This window comes from Triticum dicoccoides, chromosome 6A (assembly GCF_002162155.2).
Source record: "Triticum dicoccoides isolate Atlit2015 ecotype Zavitan chromosome 6A, WEW_v2.0, whole genome shotgun sequence".
Classification (NCBI taxonomy): domain Eukaryota; kingdom Viridiplantae; phylum Streptophyta; class Magnoliopsida; order Poales; family Poaceae; genus Triticum; species Triticum dicoccoides.
Window position 1 is genome coordinate 66,017,292 of NC_041390.1, and position 8,621 is coordinate 66,025,912.

Genomic DNA, 8,621 nt, shown 5'->3' on the forward strand with positions numbered 1-8,621 from the left:
TCATCTGGAATGAAAAATAATACAAGTAATAACAACAACAATAATGGAAGGTCGAATAGGAGACGAGAGGAGGGATTCATTTGGACGAGAGGAACAGGAGAAGCGAGGGCATTATTTTTAGCCTGTGATGATCGGAGGAGAGGAGTTGGCGATTTTGGCATGCACCGGCCGCGCAGAAAGGCGTCTTGGCATGTTGTGCCGCCAAAGCGCTCGCCACCTAAGGAAGTGATGGCACCGTCACGTCTTGTCATCTGCGAATGTGGACCGTCAGTTCGTTCCGGCAATTTGAGCCTGGCAGGGAATATTTGATAACGATGTTGTAGGTTTAGTATAGGGCGAGCAATTTAATATTTTGCGAAGAGCTAGGGCGGGCAAAACATTGCTAAAGGCGGTGTAGATTGGTGTGGGGTGAGAAGCAATGCTGGTGCAGCTCTGTGTTTGTTTCCTGGAGGTCGTCGATTGGCCGGTGCTCGTGCCGTATACGCCATGAGTTCGTAGGCTGGATGAGAAAGGCAGGGCAAAATTTTACAGGGAGACACAGGAGCTTGAAATGGGTGTATGGATATTGCATATTCCTTTTTTTTTTTTTGCAAAAGTGATCCAGATCTGTGATTAAAGTTCATCGAAAGTACAAAGCATCTAAAATATAATAAAGACTACATCGAGATTTCAAGACTACCAAACAACAACTACTGCCGTCAGAACGAGCTATTGATGTGCCGCTGTCGTCGCTCCCCTACCGGAGCTGGCTTGACCTTGTCAATGACAACTGGGAAGTCTTCGTGCACGTGCCCTTAAGGACCAGCGCTCTGGAGCCGTAGTTGTTGCCGTTGAACCCTTGCATAGATCTGAAGCACCTGACACCAAATCTTGTCACATGGCGAGAAACCTCTAACCTCACCGCCCCCCAAAAATGATAAGAATCTATGCCGAAGCTCCTTCGACTACGTCTAGATAGACAAACTTGAGGAGGATCGAAGCCTGGAAGCAAACTCGAAGTAGTGCTGTCGTCCGCCCAAGCGCCACACCCGCGAGGACTAAAAGCATCCCTAACGGCTGCCCTATTTTAGGCACAAAATGGAGGCGGAGTAACAAAATTGGGGCACACAAACTAAATTTTTTTTAGCACGAGAAGTCGCCGTCTCCAACAACAACTCTAAAATAGGGGAGCCACACTGCAGCCGAACCACAATTTGCATATGCATTTCAACTATAATATGCATGAAACATACGAATTTTTGCACCACAACCATGCAAAATGACTACACGCAATTTTTCCCTAATAATAAAGTACGGATTGTTTCTGGTCGTCCGTCATTGAGATTGCCTCCGAAGTTGCTAATAATTACCCGATGCCACCGAAGAAAAAGGATTCGGATTTACTACAAAATCACCGCGGCGACCGTTTATTAAGAATCCTGATACAATACTGTACCACAAGCACGCACGTACTCCCTCTGTTCGGAATTACTTGTCACATAAATGGATGTATCTAGACGTATTTTAGTTGTAGACATATCCATTTTTATCCACTTTTAAAACAAGTAATTTGAAACGGAGGGAGTAGAAGTGTAGCATGATGGTAAAGGCTGCAGGCCTCGACGAGGTCGTCCAGGGATTGATCCTTGGTTCTGCCCTTTTTCCCCTCTTATGCGCGCCTCCTCCTCCGACACGTGGTAACGGGCCGCCGGGTCATGGCGCCCCCTTCTATTTTGTTTTCTTTTTGCTTTTTACCTTTTTATTCCTGTTTTTGTTTTTTCTTCTCTAAATTAATTCGGGATTTATAAAAGAATCAAATTTGAAAAAGATGAGAGTTTCTTAAACTCCAGCACGTAGTAACAGGCCGTGTCATGGCGCCCCCTTCTATTTCATTTTCTTTTTGCTTTTTACTTTTCTATTCCTGTTTTTTTTTCTTCTCTAAATTAATTCAGGATTTATAAAAGAATAAAATTTGAAAAAGATGAGAGTTTTTTAAAGAATAAAATCATAAACTGTTTGTCAATTCAAAAAAAACATTCAAATAATCATAAAATATTCATAATTTCAAAAAAATCACATATTCTGAAAAAAATCATGATTTAAAATAAAATTTCGTGAAACAAAAAATATTCATGATTTTTAAAAAATGATACAATATCCAAAACATATTCGGCAATTTTTAAAAAAGTCCATGGAATTTTAGGAAATGTTCACAAAAATTAGAATAGATTCGTAAATAATGAACAAAACGAACCATTGCTTACGTAGAATTTTATTAGGGGATCTGTAGAGGTAATTTTATGATTTTATTTAGTCACTTGCGTCGGGTAAAATAAAGGTTTCCATCTTTTGTACAGCGCCGAGCCCAAAAAAAATGACACAACTTCTTATGGTTTAGTTTTTGTAAGCCATATGAAAATGACTAAATGCCCTTTTTCTGCCCCCCCCCTTCCCCTCTTATGCGCGCCTCCTCCCCCGGCACGTGGTAATGGGCCGGATCGTGGCTCGCCCTTCTATTCCTTTTTTTCTTTTTTCTTTTTTATTCCTGTTTTTGTTTTTTCTTCTCTAAATTAATTCAGGATTTATAAAAAGAATCAAATTTGAAAACGATGAGAGTTTTTAAAAATATTGAGAAATCATAAACTGTTTGTCAATTCAAAAAAACATAAAAAACATAAAAAAATATTCATAATTTTAAAAAATTTGTCCACATATTCTGAAAAAAATCATGATTTAAAATAAATTTTCATGAAATAAAAAATATTCATGATTTTAAAAAATGATACAATATTCAAAACTTATTCGGCAATTTTAAAAAAAAGTCCATGGAATTTTAGGAAACGTTCACAAATATTAGAATAGATTCGTAAATAATGAACAAAACGAACTATCGCTTACGTAGAATTTTTGTTAGGGGGCCTGTAGAGGTAATTTTATGATTTTATTTAGTCTCTCACGTCAGGTAAAATAAAGGTTTCCATCTTTTGTACAACGCCGAGCCCAAAAAAAATGACACAACTTCTTATGGGTTAGTTTTGTAAGCCATAAGAAAATGACTAAATGTCTATTTTGCGTTTATACACAACTATTTATTTTCGTACCACAATTTGTGATACACACCGTTAAGCTAGGTCAAGGTGAGACACATCATTCATCAGTCTATACATCATTCATCAGTCTAGCTTAGGCAGGGGTTCATGAGTGAAGTTTTCTCAGCCAAAAATTATTTCGTTGGGACCCAAGTCATGATGAGACCATCACATTTTTAGTTCTTGAAATGAATTTTTAAAAGTCCCCCGTCTCATCATGACATCACTCAGACATAGTTTGTGAAATGATATTTTAAAAGTCCTTATCTCACCCTTGCATGTGATTTTAGATTTTTTTATATCTACCACACCTGCATAATGTGATAGTTTATCTCCCGTTGCAACACACATGCATATTTGCTAGTAACATATAAAATTCAACTTCAAATCCACCTATGAAGTTCAAATGGAAGTTATAAACATAGTGCCAACATCAACAAAAAGTGTACGATCAACATAGATAAAAGAAATATGGTTTCTCAACCATCCTTGCCACTCGTTGTTTATTTGTCCTCATCGTTGGCTTCATCTTCTTTTCCTTCATTGTGTGATTTGTGGCATTCATGTCGCCACCCATATCACCACTGGCATTCATGCCGCCACTCAAACCTCCCATTGCATTCATCGTACCTCCAAAGCCATCACTCACCATGTTAATCAAACCAGCCAGATAGCCACCCATTCCTCCCATGCCACTCATGCCTCCTCCTATGATTCCCATGCTGCCACTCATCATGCCACCTCCCCTGCCACCATGGGTCAAGTCATCATATTCATGGACTTTTTTACGCCAAAATTTGATCCTTGTGCATCTCAACATATGCCTTTTGCTTTGCGTTCATTCCACTTGTATCCATGAACATAATATTTGCTTCTTTTTCTTCGGCCAACCTCTCCTCGACCATGTCATTCTTTCTCCCTCAAGTTCCACCCTACGATACTCGACCTCTGCCTTCTTCTCCTCGGCCAATTCCAACCTCTACTCGGCTGCCACTCTTTTCTCCTCCGCCACCGCCTTCTTTTCTTCGCTAGTCGTCTTCCGCAGCTCGGCCACCGCCCTCTCCCCCATCTCTTTTATCTTCAAAGCCTTCTTCTCTTAGGCATATGTCTTCCTTGCATTCACTATTTCTTCAAGTGATTCTTTGATGTCGTTATTGTCGGCCTTTGTACCCTTGTCTGTTTTCCTTCCATCCGACCTTTTGGACTTGCACCATATTTTTTCATGACTGTTGGCGGAGATGCTCTGTGGGAGAGCCTTTCCATGGAGATGAAGCATGAGGTGGCCGCCCTTGCGGCTGCCCGGTAGAGCCGTGGTGCCAGGTAGATCGAGGCCGGCTAGCTCACCTGAGGTCTCCGACGACGTGGACGACCCCACGATGGAGACGAGCTTCGACGACACCGTACCAAAGCCTGCGCCTGTGCATGCCGGCTTCACCATGGAGTAGGCGCACTTCAATGCCACCATGATGCAGGAGCAGCCTGCGTCGGCGCCTATGTCGGCGCCCCAACAGGCGCAGGAGGAACAACGGTACAACATGTTCCTTCTAGAGCAGTACCGGCTGGCGAAGGGCCAAATCAACGGCATGCCACGAGCGAGAAGGCTGTGGCGGCCATGGCCAAGGCGAACCCCAACTTCGTCGTGGAGCAGTGTGCGATCTACGAGGCCGCCCGCGCTCAAGCCGTCGCTCGCCAGGAAGCGGCCGCCATGAAGGCACAGCTGCAAGCGACCGTGGATGAGAATAACACCAGCTGCGCCTCCTACACGCTGCCGCCGAACTATCGGATGGCTCGGTTGGATGATGACAACGCCGGTGCCACCATTTCCACCGTGGACCTCACGTCCACCGGCGACGGACAAGGCGCAGACTCCTCCAAGGATGAGTAGGGCATGGTAGGTGGCAGGGCCTTGTGTCCCATGTGGGTCAGTCCGTCTCCCGTGTTCTACTCTTCCTTACTAGAGACCGCAGCTTCACTTAATCGGTCTAATCACCGGTGCTCATGGAGACGACGGAAGTAGGAGATGGTCGTGGGAAAGAACAACAAGGGCTTGAACGCCGTCGGTTGTGGTAAGGTTTTTTTTGTTCTAAGGCCTCCTTTGGTTTGGAGGAATTTCATAGGAATTCTAGAGGATAGGATTCTTATAGGATTTTTTTCTTTAGAGCCCTTTGGTTCATAGGAATGGATTCCTATTCCTATATAGGATTGGTTCCTATCCTCCACATTTCATAGGAAAATAAAAATGAGCTTAGACTCAATGGAAAAATTCCTTTGGTGTCAACCAAATGACATCTTGTTTTCTATTCCTACTCATAGGATTTGAGATACATGTCATCTCATTTCCTACAAGATTCCTATTCCTACGATAATCCTATCCTATGAACCAAAAGAGGCCTAAATGTTTGGAATGTAACGAAAATCTGCCATGTTTGCATGGATGTCATCCGGTTTATATGAAATGCGCCATTTTTGCATGAATTTCATCTGGTTAGTTTAAAATGTTATTGAAATATATGCGAGCAGCGTTGGATGGCGGTCTTCGGCATTAGTGTCTGTGGACTGGCCCCCCCTGTCCGCGGACGGATACGGGAGGAAATTTGTGGGTCGACATTGGAGATGCCCTTATTTATTATATAAAAGCTATATTTTTGATCTGACGACTAAACCGGATGAATCGACGGTTGGGCCGGTGAACTGGTGAACAGGCTCGGTTCAGTCATCGGCCTTGTTTTCAAAACAATGATATCTTCTTGTTTTATTAGGTAGCTAGTGTCTCTTTGGTAAATGTCCCACATCTTATGTTGAATGCTAGTATTAGCTAGATTCTTACAAGTTTAATTTTCCAAGGGTAATTTCAATGTCTAATTTCATGCATATCATTAAAATGTGTCTTGCTAGACTGGAGAATTTGTATAGACTATATGATTCCAACCACTTCACAGCGAAGATATCAAATAACCAAACTGCACAATATTTTGACGTCCCTTGATGATTATCATAAGCGATGATATTTCAGTACCATGTGCAAAGCAAACACATTTTGCAAACAAATTATTGAACCTACTGTAACGTGTAAGAAATATTTGACCCGAAAAAGGGTAAAGCAACATTGCTGGTGCTTCCTAATAAACTTCTCGTTAACACCTTACATGCATATTGTAGAATTTTATTTTTGCTTACATTGAACCGTTAACTTGAAACTACTATAAAGGTATTTCTTAGACCAAACGTTTTAGAAATCTCTACCAAGATATTTAATGATAAACACACACAGAGAGATACAAACTATATTTATGCAATTGTGACAAATTATGATCATGTCCTATTTATATTTTCTCACATCCAAATGGATTTATAGTTCAAAGGGCCTACAAAAGAATGTCCCTTTTATTATAATAAAACTTAAATACCGGAATGTCTGTATTTTTGACAATGATAAATTTTAAAAATATATAATAATATCACTATTGTTAATGTTAAGCAACATTTCCATTTGAGTAATTATGATAAATTAAGCTATAGAAAATATATTTTCCAAGTTTGTGGTGTGATAAAAATGACCTATAGATACATATAAAAGTTTAGTAGAAATATTTCATCTATTGTGACTTGCCTCGGCATACGAAAGTTGCTCGGACGAGCCCTACATGAAATTCAAATTGCAATCAATGTCTAATTCCATGTGCAATCGCCCCTTTCCACGTAAAGTGAAATCTTCCATGGTTTGTGATAATGAATGTTTCATTTCTTGAAAAAATAGGATAAAATGAAAGTTTTCTTGGTTTCGTTGAACCCGAGAAGTAAAGATAAATTTGTGGCCGAAGGAACTTTAGTGAGTAGAGATAAAACATATGTGGTTGGAGGAAACATGCTTGGAGAGCAATATGTAGCGGTTTATGTTTGTGCTGTTTCAAGACTTGGAGATCAGACACTGGTTAGACCATATGGACAATTTCAAACAGTAAGGGATGCTATTGGTCATGTTATTGCATGGCCTCTATCACATGTAAGTACACTTCCATGTAATCATCATATGCTCCAATGTGCGTGCTTAAGGCTTTTTATTTATGAAGGATCTTTGTGATTTTTAGGTAAAAAAACCAAAATTAACCACTCATGCACAACCTCAAAATAAGCCACGAAACGCTGGTATGGTACATCATCAAAGTACATTTCTTCTCACACTAGTCTTCAAGCTATGTTCTAAAATTTTCTCTGTGATCTTTCTTTTTCAGGGTAGCTCAAGATTTAGAAAAAGAGTGCATCGCAGGAGCCATGAGCAACTATAGAAGAATTAGTCTTTAGATGGACAAATATTATGTATTATATAAAGATTTTAGCTTCATAGGAAAACTCAGTTCTAGTTTGTATGATCTCTTCTTAATTATTTGCATATTTTATATGAAGATCTGATTTGGTTCATTTGTGAACCAAAGGTGTTTGTTCCTACTAAATGAAATTGTGCGAATGGGATTGTTTTTTTTGAAAAATTGGACAGTAGGAGAGCTTCCTACTGCTTATATATTAATAGGGATGAAGGTGTTACATGGTATTTACAAGGGGGGGGGGGGTTACAAGGAGGGAGGTTAGGCAAGCATATCAATAAATGTGGTCACTAGGTGTTTCTTATGCAGTGGTAGCCTATGGCTTATGTCAGAAGTCTTTTTTGAAGCGTGTTCTCCAGGAGATGACCGTTGGGGTCACTTGTCGGAAGTAGTTATTGTTGCGTTCCTTCCAGAGGCTCCAAGAAGCTACCAAAAAAGTGTCCATGATCATTTTGTGCTTGTGCCTCGCTTTTAGGTGTGAGATCATATCCAGCCTATTGCCTTGTGTCGGCCATTGTATGTCCAAGAGTTGCCAGCATGATCTGCTAAAGGTGCAGCAAAAGAACAGGTGTTCCACAATCTCCTCGATGTGTTGACCGCATAGGAGGAAATCAAGGTTCTCCCCAATATTGTAGTGTCGTCTGCTCAACATGTTGTGTGTGTTGAGTCGGTCAGATAGCAAAAACCATCCAAACACCTTGATTTGGGGGATTGACTTGACCTTCCAAAGCCATTTGAACCCATCATGGGCCTCCACGTCCAAGAAAACAAAATTGTAGTAGGCAGAGGTCTTGAACGCCTGGGCCCCCCATGCAAATATCCATTTATCACTTGAATCATTCAGGGAGATAGGGGAAACCTCCTGTTGAATTTGTCATAGTTCCTCATGAGCTTGCATGGAAAGTGGTAGGTGAAAGGTTGCAGCCAAGTCAGTGATTGCTAGGAACTCACGTACTGAGATATCTTCATTGGTAGTGTAGGAGAAGGCTCATGGGAAGGATGTGGTGTAGATAGATTCATTCCAATCGTCTTTCCAGAACAAAGCCGTTGTACCACAGTTGATTTGGATAGTTGTAACCCCATGATAGGTAGGCATGAGCTTGATTAGGTCTTTCCACCAGAATGATCCACAGGGCTCCGCCGCGTGTGGAATTATGTCATTGTAGTATGTGCGCCAGACCAGGTTCACCCATGGAATGTCGTGCCAGTTGTAGAACTTTTTTAGCATCTT